Below are 17,584 nucleotides of genomic sequence, written 5' to 3' on the forward strand. Positions count from 1 at the left end.
GTGCTGTGTGGGGTTGGCCTGCAGTTGCTCCTTCTGCCAAGGAAAAGACAAAGACTGGAACTTTGCTGAGAAACCTGCATAAAGAAGAATCTCCAAAAGGCTTCTGTGTGCTGGCCTCCGGTTCTGCAGTCTCAGGGACACAAATACTTCCCCCACGCTCCCATGATCTCTACTGCTGAGAGTTCTGACCTGCCAGGAGGTGCCTGTTCCACTTTATGGTCCTGGTGGTTGTTCCTGTTGGAAGACCTGGCCTGACAGTTCGGGATGAACTGTATCTATGGGGAACAGGGTGAAGACTGATTTTCATATAGCTGGGTTTAAACTGAAATGGCATGGGGAGCAAAAAAACGATGGATTTAGGCCCAGATCTCTGTACTGGGGTGAATGTTTGACATTGATCAGCATTCTGTCCATCAATTGTTCTTTTTGCATTTGTCACCCAGAGTGGGACAGGTATGCCCAGATGTGGGCCCCATGCTCTCCATGGCACTGGAGTCAAGTTAGCCGATCTGATAAGGGGTAATGCCCAAAACTGGTCCCAGGATGCTTGTTATTGGCAGTTTGGGCTGGACTGTTCCCATGAGGAACAGGGTCTAGATTGATTCACATATGGCTGGGTCTAAACTGAGGTGGCATGGTGAGCAAAAGAACAATGGATTTAACCCTGATCTATTGACTGGGGGTGTATGTTTGATTTGCTCTGCATTCTGTCCATCATCTGTGTGCCTTTTACACTAGATAGGTGAGCACCAGTTGAGCCTTATAAGGGTTATTAATCCCATGTATACTCCAGCATGCTATTCTCAGCACAGTACCATAGTGTATTTCAAGGGCCTATGTTACCTAGACAAATGCGAAGTATGTAAGTGTATGAATTGTTCCCATAACAGGTAACCTCCCAGTGCTATTTGAGTAGACAATCAAGTATTTTGTAACTTCTCACAACAAGCAAATACCACCCTTCAACCACACCAATCCCAAACATTAGCGAACAACCCTCCCAGAACTCAAAGGAAAAAAATTTGCATTACACTGACCTGAATCAAGGGAAAATATGTGACCTAATTCAATTCATTTGCAGCTGTGAATATCTACCAAACTTAATGACATTTTTTATAATGTGGACCATGTTGAGTAACGGGCGCTGGACACATTCCAACTCCAACCCCGAACATTAACCAACATGCCTCCCAGACTAAAGAGAAAGAAATGAGAATTACAGCAACCCTAATCTTCATTGCATTTGTGCTCCATGCATGGGGGTGCCAAAGGCCATGTGCCTGGCCCAGGGCATTAAGTAATGTCCATCAGTGCATTGAAGGAAGGACCATCAAGCCCACCACTCGTAAGACCTCAGCGGCAGCAAGTAGAACTTCATCAATAATATTCTCGCTGACATCTGAAATGAATACACACTGTCTAAGGTTGTTAGTAACAAATGTTTGTCTCTAATGCAACCTCTTCCCTATACCTCGTCCTAACCTATACTACACTTAGGAAAAGTGTACATCACACCCTAAGGGCCTAATTATGAGCCTGGCAGCCTGAGGAACGTCAGACTCGTGGGGTGCAGCGGTGGCAATCCAGCCACTGTCTCATCTGCCGTCTGACCACCCAATTACAAGTTTGGTGGTCAGAACACCTTTGCACTGCTGCAAATGCCAGGGAACTGCCATTCTCTGGTGGTGGCACGGCAGTCAGGGGTTCAGCAATATACTGGTGGTGCCACTACGGCACCGCCATGCATATTATGAGTTTCAGGACCGCCAGCAGTGTCATGGAGGTCTTTACTCCATGAAAAGGCTGGTGGACCTGAAACAGATGGGGCCCTACAGGGTGCATGAGAATGCATTCAGGGGCACAACACGTGTCCCCCTGTGAACATGCCCCCTAGTTCCTGCACAGCATAGACTTTACATTTCATGCCATGCAGGAACTGATTTTGGCATTCCCATGTGGCTCCCATTTTCAGAGGCACCACAGTGGGACAGCCCAAAAAAGCCTGCCAGACATGAGGAAACTCATAATCTGGCAGGTGATGCACACACTGGTTTGGTCATGCGGGAGCGGGCTGCCGGCGTGGTCCTAAGACGCAATAGAAAAATTGTTCTTAATGACATGTAATATGTTGCCAATTATTGTTGCGTAAGCCAGCAACAGCAGCCTCTGGGTTTTTATGGTGGAATCCTAGGCTGCTGGAGTCAGATCTAAGCCCTGCTATGTGTCTCAAGTGTGTGTTGATAAATTCTATTGCTGCTTCTGGCTGTTTAAAAAAATATCCCTTTATATCATGCTAGACTCTCTGCTTGGCATCCTTTTACATTTTCTTCTTGACTTCCAGCAAAGGATGTCTAGCTTCCTACACCAACGAGGAAAAATTGGGATAAAATGCCACTCGGGAACCCTGTACTGGAACCCTCGGTTTTCCCTAGTCAGGCTCAACAATACTCCTCATAAGTAAGAAGGTGCACTAATATTGGTCTCGTATTCTGTCCCTCTGTCGCATACTGCCTACCCTGAATGAACGCCTGATAGAAGGCCTCCCATTCAAATAGGAACGGATATATGTCCTGCACAGATTTCTACATGTTAGATACAGCTTCAGTTTCTGCTGCTTCCATTTTGTGTTCATCGTTTCAGCATGATAGCTACTCTTGGCCCCACCCGTCTTGGACACTGCTGAGCCAGGAATCAGTACTGCATCAGAGTCACCAGGCTTAATCAGATCAGGGTTTTCAGGCCCATGGTCATCCACCCAATGGTGACAGAGAGATCCTACAGGCTGCAGCTTACAGCATTACCTGAATAGCACCCACCGCCCAAAGCCACAAGACCCTAATAAACCCACCTGCAGGAGATCTCTATGCAAGCCCTAATGCATCATGTTTGCGTCTCAGTCACGGCTTCACCTGCACCAACTGGTCAGGTGCCCAAGGGAATAATGAAGACAGGCGGACAGTTAGGTAACAGGTTATGTTTGTCGCTTTTCCAACTAGGCCGGTGGAGAACTCCCCTTAAGCCACTATGACATGCTCTCTGGCATCCCAAGTATATGTATTTGAAAGTAATTAACATTATTATAACTTATTATGAGTTATATACATTTAAATATAATTACAATACATTATTTGCAACAGAAAATAACAAATAGACAATACTTTGTTCTCTTTCAAAAAATGTAATTTTTGAAAATATATGCAACTTTAATGTAAAACTAACAATAAATATAAATATTTCTCATATTAAATTATGAATTAAAATACATTTATTTTAAAGCGAATTATAATTTGTAAAATCAATATTATATTTGTAATTTCTATTAAAGAACAAAATATGAACATTTATAGATTTTTTGTGAATCCTTAAAAACACATTGCATATTATTTAAATGCTTAAAAATAGATTACTTTTGATCATCACATGCACTGCGTCATTTTCCATTTTGAAAACCACATTCCTTCTTTGCAGCCTGTTAAATTGTATAAACTCTCGATCTCATCTGAACATGCTGTTTGTCCTCAAATATTAGGCTTACACCCAAGAGCCAAGTGTCCGCTTGTGATGTGTGAAACCATCAGTCATTTCTTCGCCTATGAAATGTTGATCTCCAGGATTTTTTGTCTCACTTTTAGTACTGCAAATGTGGGTTCAAAATGTTGTTCCTGTAAATAGCAGATACAAATCTGATATTTTGTGACTACACTTTTGTTGTTGGAAAATTTGTTTATCTAAAATAAATGATTCAATATATTTAAGAGGGTAAAGTCAGGACTCAAAGATATTTTTCATTGTCTATATTGGACTAGGGATTTATGGCATTATCACTGTCTGAGCCCTTAGCCTGGAGTATACCTTTAAGCCTAAGGAAATGTCGATTACCTAAGCTTCTAGAGCCTGTATGGACTCGTTTCATGTGTCTTCACTTGCAAGATTAGTTTAAACTGATGAGTAGCTGCATCCTATAACCTTAAATTGAGATTTGTGCAATGTTTAATTTTCCCATGCTACATCTTCCAGGTAAACTGATAGATAGTACATGCGATGGAGAATCTATTTAAAATGGACATGAAGGAAGAATGAAAAACGTGACAGTAAGAAGTAAAAAAAGATGCTCTGTACATCTTGAAAAATACTATGAGACCATGGCGAATAGCAAACTCAGATTCTTTGAGCTGAATACATTCTACAGAACTTTAGTAACTTTACACATGTAATTTCATTCATAGGAGGTTGAACACACCCATTTCAGTGGGTGGAGGCACGTACTTCTACACCTAGGTGTAACTCTGCATTCAGAATTATTGAACAGCAAGATAGTGAAGAGTTACACTTATGTATGAGAGTTAATCTACACATATCAGTTTACCTTTGTGAATCAGACTCTTTTGGGTCAGATGTACAACCATTTTTTGAGCTCGCAAATGGGAAATCAGCCCATTTGTGACCACAACATATGTCTGCCCTATTCACAAACCCAATTTTGAGAGTCTGTAACCTATTGCCGACTCGCAAAATAGGGTTTGCCACTCGCTATTAGGAAGGGACATGCCAAGGGTGTCCCTTCCTAATAGCCACTCGCATTTCAATGTAAGATTGCTTTGTAGCCTCAAAACACTCGCACTTTACCACCCATTCAAATGGGTGGTAACCCACTCGGAAACGGGAAGGGGTCCCCAGGGGACCCTTTTCCCTTTGTGACCAGCATTGAAAATATGTTTTAAGAATCCGTGGGACCACTGCCTATTCTTAAAAAAATAAACAGTAACATTTCATTTTTATTTAAAAAGCAGTCACAGACATGGTGGTCTGCTGACCTCAGCAGGCCACCACCGATTGGGAGACCTAGCCATTTCTAATGGGGTCGCAAATTCCACCTGCCTCATGAATAATAATGAGGCAGGCAATTTGCAACCCCCATTAGAACTCGCAACACTGTTGTCCATTCCTATTTGTGAGTCGCAAATTGCGAGTCACAAAATGACACAATTTGCAACTCGCAAATTGGTAGGGTCGTATACCTGGCCCTTTGTTTCCAAAGTTTCCATGAGTGTGTACTTCCCTACTGTAAAAACCCTGGTGGAGGCTTATACCTTCATGGGACTCCAAGAAAATACTGAACTACATTTAAAATGCCCACATAACAGCTCCCTGTAAATCTTGGGGCGTTTAAGCAAATTTGCTGCAAAAAATGCGCTGGCAATTGGATTATTGGCCTCTTTTTTAAATTGTAAGGGGGAGAATTTTCACAATTTCCCTCTTCTTGCTCATTTCTCTTGATGTGAAATTCTAATGTGTCACTTTTTTCAAGGTTCACTAACCGCCACTGGTTTGTTTTAAGTAAGAAGTGGTGGGAAAACAGAGAAAAAAAAACTAAGAATACATAACTGTCAATGATGTTCCTTTAGAACTCTCAAATCGGACAGAAAAAAAGGGAAACTACAGTAACGCACTAACTAGAACTGCGCATTCTTGCTGAGGTAAAACTATGTGATAATCACAGGATTTCGCCATGACAGCAGAGCACGCTGACGTGCTAAAAGAAAATGCTCACGCTCAACCGTCAGAAAGTGCTTCACCTTGAGAACATTTGCGAATATCGCCTTTCAGCTCTTCACAAAACATTGTGTTATCCTGGAATTCGATTGTGAGCCCAGCTGACAAAGGACGCATGATTGCAGTTTCTCAAAACGTAAATTGGATCTATAGGGCTTCACTTCTAAGAAGTAATAACTATAAAGTCGCAGCGAATAGAATTTAGTTTGACAAGTACAAATGGAAACTGTTATACCTTGTAGCACTCTGAGGCTGTATCTAATGCTCATTGAGGCACGGATTTACCAGCATTTCCAACTGGATCCCTCACTATGCCTGCTCAGAGTGCAATATAACAGTAGCACGACCCTGTACTGATAAAATGTTAACTCTTGGAGCAAAGAATGACTTAGCATGAAGCCTTTATTTTGCATTCTCATAACAGGCACTTTTCTTACCCCTCTAGAATTATTGTACGATTAGAGGATAAAAAAAAACCTTAACTTATCTATCTTTATAACAATGTGAGGAAGAATGCTTCACATTGTTCTGAATATAACGAGGAAGATCAGACTAGACATAATGTGGGTTATTCTCTATGCAATCCAAACAATATCAACTTGTCTCTTCATCCTCGTGATCTTAATAGCAAAGATCCTGTTTGAAAAACCTTTATACAGTCACAAACACCCAATTCACAAAATCGGCTTGTTTGCGACCACACATTACCTAATCAAAGGTTGGGTTTGCGACTACATACCAATTTAGTAATTGGAAGGGGCGTGTTTAGAGTGTCCCTTTGAAATATCAAATTGCAGGGGGATGTATTAATGTTGTGCAACAGAAATCTGGTCGCAAAACATTAATGTTTTACCGACTACTGAAAGGTAATGGTGAGGGCTTCGCAATGTTTCATAGTGAATTGCAATTTGCAACCTACCTTATTATTAATATTCACAAGCTAAAACTACGAACTAGTACGAATAGGGTTTCTCTACACAGGTGGTTCTCGAGAACAGAACAGATTCGATAAAGGTGGTGTGCAAAGTGTGACGACTTTTAAGAACTCCATTGTTTGAACATCTTTCCCAACTCTCGGTATTCTGTGTCACACTGTTACGAACTTAACTAGAATGATTCGACTCGAGGTGTGGGGGGTGGATGAGATATTGCTTGGACTTTCCATCATAAAGGTCTTCAGGCGGAGCATAAAATTGAGCAGCACCACGTAAGCACCTGCTCCACCTCTAGTGAATTATCCCTGTGTATGTAACCCAAAAATAAAAAGCTCTAGGGCACAGATATCAAAATGTAGAGGAAAAACTATGACCCTAATGACATGGGATGTCCCCAGGGAGAAATCTGATTTAAACCTGGTAAAATTCAAAAGCCACAATGGCATACTGTATTCTTGATTCACAAAAAGTGAAATGGGACTGGGTTTGGTGATATACAAGAACATAATCTATTGATTCGATAGCAAAATAGACTTTGATAATTCCCAACAAAGCATGCAGACAGTGGGGTACTCAAGCTCCATTTATGTTTGGCCCTGGCAGCACAACAATATTCAAACAAGGTCCACATAAAACTGTATGAGCAGCTTCTCTTGACCGAATTTCAAAACTTACATTTAAGGTCATTGTATTGCTATATGGGGCCAACATTTTACACTGTTTTGTTGAACTATCCATGGGGAACTTACTTTGAGATATGTCATCTGGCTGTTTTACAATGTATTTTAGTGCACTGTTAGATATGTTCTGTGTTTACACAGAATCTCTGCTTCGAGCCTTACAGATCTTTGTGCTGTACTACATGCACTACTTCATTTATTCACAAGATATTATAGGAATATCGCATCATCAATATTCATGAGGTGGTGTCTGATCTGCAACTCCATCTGCAAATGGAGGATATTTCATGAAAGGCAAAGCACACCTCAAGATCTGTGTTCACAATGGAAAACTACAGACATTGTGAAATGTTCCTTTAAGAGACGTGATTCACATAGCAACAATAATGTATATACTGTGAAAGAGACATCACGATTAGCATGAAATACTCCATGAAAGTGCTGTCTATTCCTCCGTCAGCAGCTGCTCCTTGCACAGTGGCAAAATCCAGTATCAAGAGCCTCCACTTTGTGAATGGTTATTGACTATTTTCTACTTTCATACACAGGGCCCAATTCACAAACTGCATTTTGTAGTATGCATAGCAATACTACAGTAGACTATATACTTACTCTAAAAAGTAAATCACAGACCTACAAGTGTAAATCTCCAACTCCAACTCCACCTCTCCTATCTTTTCTATGGAGAGATCCTTGCACATGTGTGTTTCCTACTTAGGGGCCAATTACAATGTCGTTAAGAAAGGCTCCAGAAGGGATTCAGTATTGCAGAATTTGATTCGGAAACCTTGTTTCCTACCGAATCATACAGATTTCCCACGACAGATTACAATGCCTAGAAACCATTCAAGTAGACCGAATCGGTTCCGAAAGGCACCTGACCAGCCTGAGTACTTTCGGAGCCGATTCGCACAGCTCTATGGACACGGTTTCTGTATGAGTGATTACAATGACAGATGTTCCACTTTGCTTTGCCCGAGATTAAATGGCTGCCGGAATCTGTCTTTGGGGACCCGTTTAGGGCCCCTCTTCATACTGAGACTTACAAATGTAGCCCGTGGGGTTACCCAAGGGACCCCTCTACCCAACCATGGCCAAAGTGGCAGGCACCATGGGGTGTCCGCTATAGGCTGCACGGTTTTCCCCAACCACCCCTTTTCTCAATGCCTTCTTGTTGGGAACACAGGCTCCCATTGAAGTCAATGCGAGTCTGACAGAACGATGTTGGGAAGCATCGTAATCGCTCGTCCGACTCACAGGACCCGATTCATTATGAAACTATTCCAGAACCGACTTGTTCGGGACAGTTTCCTAACTACATCGTAATTGGTCCCTTAGTAGTAGATGTGGGAGAAACCGAGGGAGAGACTGGAAAAAGAGAAATACTCATTAGTAATTGCAGAGGTGAAGGGAGGATTATGGAGAAGTTTAAGGAAGGTCAGACACCGTCCAACAACAGAGTACGTCCATAGCGATTCACAAACAGCACCTCTAATTTTACTACAACCAAAAAGGGCCCAAAACTGTGATAAATGTAGTCCCGCTCACAACTGGAGTATGTCCTGCACCACATATGGCTAACGACTTGTACAGCGTCACCCCCCCCATAAGAAATGATGGTGGTAGGGTCTTAAAATAAAATCCTATGGAGAATAATGTTGAATTAAATAAAATGATTTAAGAGTTAAAACGATAAATAAAGCTATTCAATGAAAAAAATTATCTAAGAATATTCTTTTTATATAATTGTAGTGTAATATACTATAAAAACATTTGTAATTTAAAAATTATTGTAATATTAATGTGTATTATAATATAGTTGAATGACGTTTAAATAATTGTATACATTGCATTTAGTCATTATTAGATACATTATAAAACATATAAAATGTTTACTTTACGTGGGAGTTTTCCATTTTAAACTTCAAAAACTTTAATTTGATTTAATTTCTACTGTAAAAAATTACTTTTTAAATTTAACTTAGGTTATTAGTGCTGTAAAATATCTTTATTTTAAAATAAGTGTATAAAAATAATTTACAGTACAATTTTACATTTAATAAACATTATTACTTTTCTCTTGACATCTCCACCACCAGGGCAGAGATCTCTCCATGGTAAACTATAAAGAAATGTTTTCAAGTTTATTAAGCTTTCAAAAGTAGTTTTATGTTATATATTAATGTAAATTCATTTTATATATTTATTTTAACTGGAGAACAAAATAGTACACAACCATTAATTTAATTGTGAGGTAATTAAGTATTTATTTAACCTAAATTAACATTATTTTGTAACTTTGGAAAGATTTATAGACAAAAATTCATCTAAAATAAAATGTTTTTTATTTATTTATTTATTTTTAAATTAAAATCACAAAACGTTTATAAAAATTAGTTAAAATAATGCAATTACTTTTTTTTACAATTTAAAGTGATTTGTTTTAACATTTAAAAAAGGTATTAAAATATTTTATGAAACTCATATTTACATTTTTCACAGTAAATTCATTTTAGATATATATTGAAAAAGTTGAAATAAGTTTAATGAATTTAACATTATTTCCTATGCAGTTCTATATTAAGTCCCTGAATCAGGTATTTTCTGTGGAAGAGCTTATGGTTCTAGTAATTTACAACTCACAAATGTTTCTTCATACCCTGTTTCACGGGATGGAGACATGTAAGTCTACACTTGGTGAATAGCTAAAAGTTGTAAAGTTACTCCAAATTTTAAGAGTAAATTTACACATGTAAATTTAATTGTGTACTTTTCTCTTTCTGAATAGGCCCCTCAGTGGTTTAGGAGCAGTCCCTGATAACAGTAGTTCTGTAGCTTTCCCTGTGCGAATGTAGCAATTCATCCATTGCTGACTGCTATCAATAATAGTGTTAGTTTTCTCTCAGAATAGTTTCCGACAATGTCTTCTCAGAGAAAAACACAGGAACAGCCCAGGCTCTGACACTTGCACTAGGAACTGAAGGGCAGGTTTAACATTATTTCATGCAGCGCAGCAAGTAACCTTGCTGTGCTAAGCTGCGTGAAAGAGCAGGAACGTGCCGTATTTAACATGATACAGTGCATTCCTGTCCATTCCTTGCTCTGGCACACAATATCCTGCCTTCTGCCAATTAAGACAACCTTGCACCATGGTGCAAGGGTGCCTGCGTTGCAGTCAGGATTGTCTTTGTGCAGGAATGGGCACCTTCCAGGCACGTAACACAGGCCCCCGGAGCCCCCACGGTGCGGGGGGCCTCCGAGCTGCAGGGGCCCCCCTCTGTAAGGTACTCAGGCCTGAGAGCACCAGTTAAAATCCGGAGTAGGGCCCCTCCAGATACCTTGCAGGGGGGCCCCCTCAACTTTTGTTACACCACTGGCACCTTCCTGCACAAAACAATCCTCAGAAGTATTTTCCTCCTCCGATGTGTGCTGCAGAATTCAGCACACATAGAAAGAGGAAACAACAAAGAGAAATAAAAAAAAATGTCCTTGTTGCGCATCCCCTAGGAAGGCGCAGCATTTTGACACATTCCCTAGATTACCAGTTTTGCTAACAAGGGAATGCACCATAATCCATGGGTGAATGTGTAAGAACATCCACGTTCTAACTATGGAACGCCTTCCTGGGGCAGAGTAATGCAAGACACCTTTAGGGTGTCTACACCCTATAGTGACCAGCATTGCCTTTGAAGCACCCTACCCAGGAAGGCCATCCTGCCCTGAAAGAGTTGTTCAAAGCAGGCATTGCCCTCTCAGAGTGCTTGCTTTCATCCCATGAGGTCAGACATGTTTGGTAGTAGCAGGCTGGTGAAAACAAGCCAGGAACCACACAAGTGCTTGGTAGGTTTTCCAGGGACCCTCTAGAATGGTCTCCTGTGTGAATGGATTAACAAATCCAACACAACCATCAGTGAGTGTTTATTAAGACAAGATGTTTGGCACCAAACACCTTTCGAATAAGTGAAACCATCATGGAGATATGAAAATTATCCATCCCATGTACTCTTTATGGCTTCCCTGTGCACTTACAATATCTCAGAATAAAGCAAACACAAGGAGATAATCGACGGCACGCTGAAACTTTTCAGACACTCACCCCCAGTCACAGATCTGGGTTGAATTCATCATCGTTCATTAGCTCACTTTACCACCCCAGTTCAGATCCAGCTATATGCAAATCAGTCTTGACTCAGCCTGAACTGCCAAGCCAGGTCTTCCCTGGTCTAGAAACAAGCATCTTGATTCAACCCAGAGCTGTGACTGGGGGTGAGTGTCTGAAAAGTTTCAGCGTTCCGTCTATCATCTCCTAGTGAATATCTCAGAATAGACTGGACTTTGTAGGGACATATCTGCTCATCCTGATATGGCCACACATAGGATATAGTTCGCTCTGTCTTAGAGCTAAAGGCCTGCAGTAGGGGTGACTTGCCTATTTCCCATGCAGTGTATGGGTGGCATGGCACACAGTGCTGTGTCTCATGTCAACTCTTCAGATTTCTCTGCACCAGGACACGCAGCCTGCAGTGGTGGAGTGCATAGTCTTGGTGAGAGGTCCCTGGTATGGAAAAACCAGTGCTGCAGTCCCAGGGGACCCTCTACAGTATCCATGCCCTAGGGACCAGGGGTACCATTTACTTGGGACCGACAGGGGTAACCTAAGTTGTGCCAATTGTCGTAGTGTTTTAGGGAAAAAACACTGCTACTGGAAACCTGGAAATCAGGGACGCAGTACTCTACAGTCAAAGCTGTATCAAAAGCCGGGAAAAAGGTTGGGGTTTAGTGCAACAGAACTCCACTTTCCTACAGTCGCCCATGCGCCCCCTTGTGTGGCTCAAGGGCAATGCAACACAATGATAAACATGCCCCTAGAGGCCTCATTTAAAGCTGGGAACATCAGTAACTTACAAACTTAATGGCTATATCATCTACCTCATTACAAGTGCACTGTGTCCTATGCCACTTGTCCTCCAAACTCTAAATCAAGCTCTAGATATCTAATTTTCATTGGATATGATAAGATGCTGCTAATATTCTTGAACTCACAGCTGTTCAAGTATTGTTTATTATCAGCTATAACCAACAGCGGTTTCTTTGATAGGACGCTAGTGCACCACCCACCCTATTTGCATGCAGTGCTTGGATCATGCCGGTAATAGCTATTTGCAATTTCTTTTAGAATGCTGAGTAACAATAGTGTTGATGTTACTTAGTATTCTAAAAGAAATGCAGAAGCGATCTGACAAACTGCTCTGCTGCCTTCCTGATGGTGATAGATGTCTGACACTCGCTCAGACAAGGCAGTCAGACAGGGCAGGCAGTCAGGTTTCTTGTAACACATGCACTAGTGCGCATGTGCCACATATTTGCTAATAGCCTAAGGAAATATAGGCTGACATGTTGCCAGTCCTGCAGTTCAATGTTTGGAGGTCCTTTGACACCTCTAACACATGACATGAGGCAGTGTCATGTTTTAAAGCACTTTAAGCCCTGTACCTTCTGAAGTGGGTTATATCTTAATCTGCAACATGACAACCGGCCTTTTCCCAAGTCTTCACTGGATGGGGCGGGGTCATCAAGCATAACTGACCCATCCATCTGTGTGATGATGTGAGATAGGGAGGGGTTATGTATTAATTTTTGTTTTACAACCTAAGCAAGGTACTACACATTGTCTTGTGATTACAGTAGTAATGCTGCAGTTTGCACACAAAAATGTGCTGTTTAACTATTATGACATGACTTCACACTTATGAGACTTAACTAATGACCCTGTGACATCAAGTGGCATGCAGCATGCTGTAAATAGAATACACTGTGCATTGAGTCTGCAATTCTTCTAGCCCTGGACCTATGTCATTTGGTATTGTGTACAACAAAGGAGCGAGTAGAACAATATTTCCTGATAGTCGGTTGTTAGAGGGATAACACAGAACAAAAACTGTGAAACCTGAAACATATAAGATATAGTGGATCCAGAAATTGGAATAAGGCTCCAAATATGAGCTTTATATGGAATGAAATATCATGAATACATCTCCCAGCAGTGGAGAAAAGGAAAAAATGAAGACATTTATCGTTCACACACAAGAGAGACTATTAGCTCACCCTAAAGTGGATCCAATAAAAGCACCCTTTTCCAGTCCTTATAATGTGAAATATAGCACCTCCCTTAAGGCACAGGGTGAGCTAGTTAGATATTAAAAATGTATTGGAGTTCTTTTAGCCTCTTCCCCCAAAATGTCCCATAACGATTCTTCTTTCCTGCACATCATTCCATCTTTTTTTTCATTGTCAATGTTTCACCTACATCACGATGGACCTTTGCTGGGATTGATAAGTTATCTAGCTTTCCCTCGTGTAAAAAAAAATATGACTTAAAAAACATTTATCATGGGAAGGTGTGCTTCTTGTACTTTTGGGCAAAAAATATTTTTTTGAACGAATGGAGGGCATATCTGCCTGGGAGTTGTTGGAAGTCTGTGTGACCAACTTCTAGGTCACTTCATTTAGTGTGAGTAACTTCAACTTTCATTTGCAGTGAGATTTATGACTAAATAATCAATCTCATAAGTCCTGTTAAATAGTAACAACATCTAAAAATAGTTTGCTCGAAATCCTTTGTGGAATTCAAAATTATACTTTAGTTTTCGCTGTGATTTTAAGACAATTTCTCACACAAAATTTGAAAAAAACTATTTAGCAGGTTTTAGAGTACATCTGCTGTTTTAGAATTTGGCGATTAGTAAAGTATAGACTTTTTCCCTCTCTTAAACTGGAGCATAATAAACACACTGTAAAAGATGGATTATAACACCATTAATAAAGAGGATAAATAAGATGACTACCGATACACACCATACTAGTCTCACTTTTTGGGCCCGATTCCGATATCGCTTGGAAAGCCCTCTGTACAACTCGGATCCGGAGGGCTTTCCGAGCAAAACCTGCTCCGGGTGTCCAGACGAGCGAGTTCGATGCTGCTGTAGGCTTAGGGACTCAGTTCGCCCGGACTCCCATTGAACTCTATGAGAGCCCATGTACAGATGCGTACTCAGGCTCCCATAGCAGAAAAGGGGTGGGTGGGAAAAGCGTACACCCTGTGGCGGACACCACATGGTGCCGGCCATACTGTCAATGCTTGGATCGGGGGGAACCATGGGTACACCATGTAACCAAATCGGAGGGCCCTGGAAGAAGGGGAGCCGGCTACGGCTCCCGAAGTACGCTTCCGACAGCTGTTTTGTCTCGCTGAGACTGAGGCGAAGCGGCTGTCCGAATCGTACATCGTACTTGCTTGGTCTGAAATCGTCTCCATTGTGCGGCACGGTTCCGCTACGGATGAGACGTACGGAGCGGTTTGGATCCAGAAACGATTCGGTCGGCGCTTAAGCGATCTTCGCATTATACTTGGTCGTTCGGACCTGTGTACGATGCGGTCAGAAATAAGGGCTACAAATCAGATCCGTCTAAGCCAAATTGGATTTGGAGGCCTTCTGAATGACATCGGAATTGGGTCCATGGTTGGGAATAAACGGAGTAGTCCCCCAATCAGCACCCTAACTTATTTTAGCATATTTATAATTATTAAGAGGTGGTGGCAATTGTATCAAATACCAAATTTACCAACTGTAATTCAATAAAAGACACATACAGTTGCTTGTTGCCAAGTCCTGATGAGTCGTACTTACATTCTACTTAAAGTCATCCTGATAACTTAAAAGCACATTTTCAGCACCAACTCACTGTTTTATTCTGGCCAACAACTTGTTAGTAAATATCTTTTGTAAGTTATCTACCAGGCTGATTAGTCTATAATTATTTTGATCTGTATAAGTAATATTTTTGTGAATAGAAATGAATCTGCTTCAAGCCAAGGGCCTGGAATCGGTTCAACCCCATGATATTGCATTTGCTACTACGCATATGAATGGATCCCACACATTCTACTTTCAATTATAGAGGTTCCCTGAGATTTTGTGTTTTGGGGCTTTGCTCTCTTTACATGAAAGAACAACTTTCAATACTACTTTTCAAAGAAAAGGTCCTTGGTCAGCAAAATGGAAGTCCTCATTTATTATATTTTAACACCATACCCATCAGTGACAAGCCTTACAAGCATCCTCCATATATCGAAGAAAAATGCTGGTAGAACCAAATTTGAGGGATTAGGTGGAACTGTTAAAAGACTTCCATGGCCAACACTGTGCGAAAATGAACACATAGCCTTTGATCCAATAATTGCAGGAAGATCTACTCATTGTTCCATTTCTTTCAGTTCCTTTTCTCTTTCAAACAACTCCTGACATGTTTTTCTTGCATTCATTATAATTTGTCTTTTACCTCTCTGAAGAAAAATTATTAAAGCTTTTTCGAACTCTTTACAAGTCCTTTCATGCCAAGTGTCAGTAGTGAGTTCCACTTTTTCCCATTTCCTGCTCGCTTCACAAAATATTTAGCTAATTTCTAGAATTCTACCTGGTGTAGATCCTGAATTTCAGAAGCATTCAAAAAGTTTATGATAATGGACTCCAAGATGGGAGTCAAACACTGTGTCTGATTCTGTTATAGAGTCCCCCTTTTATGAGTATTCAATTTGGCTTGACCACCTTCCATTCTTAAAAGTCAGTCAGTCAAGCTATGGTATATATATTGTAAAGACTGGAAGAAGGTAGGATTGAGGTGTTAATGCGTGGACCACTTACTGAGAATCTTCATTAAGGCCAATTACCTTTCATTAGCCAAGTAACTAAGTCTCACCCTTTAGCTCCTGTTTACAACCACAATACAATTTGCTTGAGGACATTAAAATGAGATTAAGGCCATTTTTGGGAGGAGTCGTAGAGAACTCTTTAGGCCTGGGGGCTAAACTCCACTCCACCAGACGAAGATCTCATAGTTTTGCCCACTCCATGCTCCGAGCTCCCCAGCTGCCACGTGGCAGAGTTTACTAGACCACCTCCCAGCAAGATTTCTCAATGCGGGAGGAAGCGGCAGGTCCCGGCAGGTGGCTACCGCTTGCATTAAGAAAGTTGCTGCTCGAGTCGAAAATCTACTCGGACAGCAGAAAGAAAAAGCACCCTCTGCCACACCATGTGGTGCTGTTTTTGCTGATTTAACAGATTGGGACAGGCTCTCAGCTCTAAAAATGAGCATGAGCAGCGTGACGTACTAAAACTCTACCGCTTGCGGAATCTCGCAGAGCTTTTAGGTAACTCTGTGGAATTCCGCTGAGTGAAACTTCACAGTTCCTCCCAGGCCTAGAACTCTCATGGAGGGGAAAAGGAATTTTGATTTCTTGCTAGCTCACCTGGTGCCTGTAGAGAGGTGGCATGCATTACATTGCAAGTACTGGGGCAAGGAAGAGTAACTTGAGTAATGAAGATTACCAGTAAGTAATCGCCCCAATATACAACAGAGCACTCTTGCTCACAAATGCAGATGTAACATCAGAGTACCTGGCCTCATTCCGTCATTTGAAGTACTTCCGTTGTTTTATGACATCACTGTTCAGTGCTTTATTATCTCTGCTTAAATCATTATGCACTCCTTATTTGAATCATGAGACATTATTGACTGATACCTGCCCACATTGTTACACGCAAATCAAATTACACGGTTATGGCAACAAATGGTGAATGTTAACTCGCACAATTAACACATGTGGAAGTCTTTCTGATAATTCGTCTTCAGTTCATCCTTTGACATCCTCAATGCATCCCGGAAGCAAGTGCTTGAAAGCTTTGGAATGTATAGTTCAGCATCACTTTTCTTTCAACACTGGCCTGAACAAGGACTGTATTTCAAAGATACTTATAGTAAACTGGGCTGATCTGAGGTGTCAATGAGCAACTAATGTATATTTTAAAGGACAGAAACTGCCCCCCAACGACTTTTATTAGTACAACCAAGAACATTTATTTCAATATCGAGTATCGAAGCAAACTGTATTTCTTTTATCCAGTTGCTAACGACCCAATATAGGTCATCTGCATAACAAATAAGCAGTGGCGTAGGAAGGGGGGTGAGGTGGGTGCAGGCTGCCCCGGGTGTCATCACTGACGGGGGTGACAAAATGGCACTGAAGGGGGGTGACAAAATGACAAAAAGATGTGCAACTATCTTTTTTTTCCTATTTTAATAATTTCAATGTGGGTGGGGGGTGACAAGAAATGTACCACCTGACCTTGCTACGCCACTGCAATAAAGAGACATGCACAAATGAGTACATAACGTTTAACACTATTCATCATATGCGCAAATAAAATTTAGCAAATGAGATTTAAGTCAGTCCAACCTCATCTCACACAATTACCAACTATCAAACAAAGGGGTCTTGTTTGTAGGCTAAACAATTTGTGATACCGGGATGCGTCCGTTGAGTCTTGGCTGCTATACGTGTTTCTGTATTTTACAAAA

The 17,584-nt window shown here is 41.1% G+C and overlaps 1 protein-coding gene across 1 annotated transcript in view; it reads right to left on the bottom strand.

Moving 5' to 3' along the window:
* Positions 1–17,584, bottom strand: part of PCDH15 (protocadherin related 15) — a 2,378,624-nt gene that overhangs the window by 809,899 nt on the left and 1,551,141 nt on the right. The gene's annotated exons all lie outside the window — the stretch shown is intronic.

Source organism: Triturus cristatus, chromosome 1_2 (assembly GCF_964204655.1).
Source record: "Triturus cristatus chromosome 1_2, aTriCri1.1, whole genome shotgun sequence".
NCBI classification, from domain to species: domain Eukaryota; kingdom Metazoa; phylum Chordata; class Amphibia; order Caudata; family Salamandridae; genus Triturus; species Triturus cristatus.